At 61.7% G+C, this 626-nt stretch overlaps 1 protein-coding gene across 5 annotated transcripts in view; it reads right to left on the reverse strand.

Moving 5' to 3' along the window:
- Window positions 1-626, reverse strand: part of HOMER1 (homer scaffold protein 1) — a 76,620-nt gene that overhangs the window by 73,352 nt on the left and 2,642 nt on the right. The gene's annotated exons all lie outside the window — the stretch shown is intronic.

A 626-nucleotide genomic window follows, 5' to 3' on the forward strand; every position in this document is an offset into this window, starting at 1 on the left:
GGGCTGCACTCATACCCGGGGATCACCGGGCTGCATCTATACCCGGGGATCACTGGGCTGCACTCATACCCGGGGATCACTGGCTGCATCTATACCCGGGGACTACCGGGCTGCACCTATACCCGGGGATCACTGGGCTGCACTCATACCCGGGGAATACTGGCTGCACCTATACCCGGGGATCACTGGGCTGCACCTATACCCGGGGATCACTGGGCTGCATCTATACCCGGGGATCACCGGGCTGCATCTATACCCGGGGATCACCGGGCTGCATCTATACCCGGGGAATACTGGCTGCACCTATACCCAGGGATCACTGGCTGCATCTATACCCGGGGATCACCGGGCTGCATCTATACCCGGGGATTACCGGGGCTGCACCTATACCCGGGGATCACTGGGCTGCACCTATACCCGGGGATCACTGGGCTGCATCTATACCCGGGGATCACTGGCTGCATCTATACCCGGGGATCACCGGGCTGCATCTATACCCGGGGATTACCGGGCTGCATCTATACCCGGGGATTACCGGGGCTGCACCTATACCCGGGGATCACTGGGCTGCACCTATACCCGGGGATCACTGGGCTGCACTCATACCCGGGGATCACTGGGCTGCA

Source organism: Pyxicephalus adspersus, chromosome 6 (assembly GCF_032062135.1).
Source record: "Pyxicephalus adspersus chromosome 6, UCB_Pads_2.0, whole genome shotgun sequence".
NCBI classification, from domain to species: Eukaryota; Metazoa; Chordata; class Amphibia; order Anura; family Pyxicephalidae; genus Pyxicephalus; species Pyxicephalus adspersus.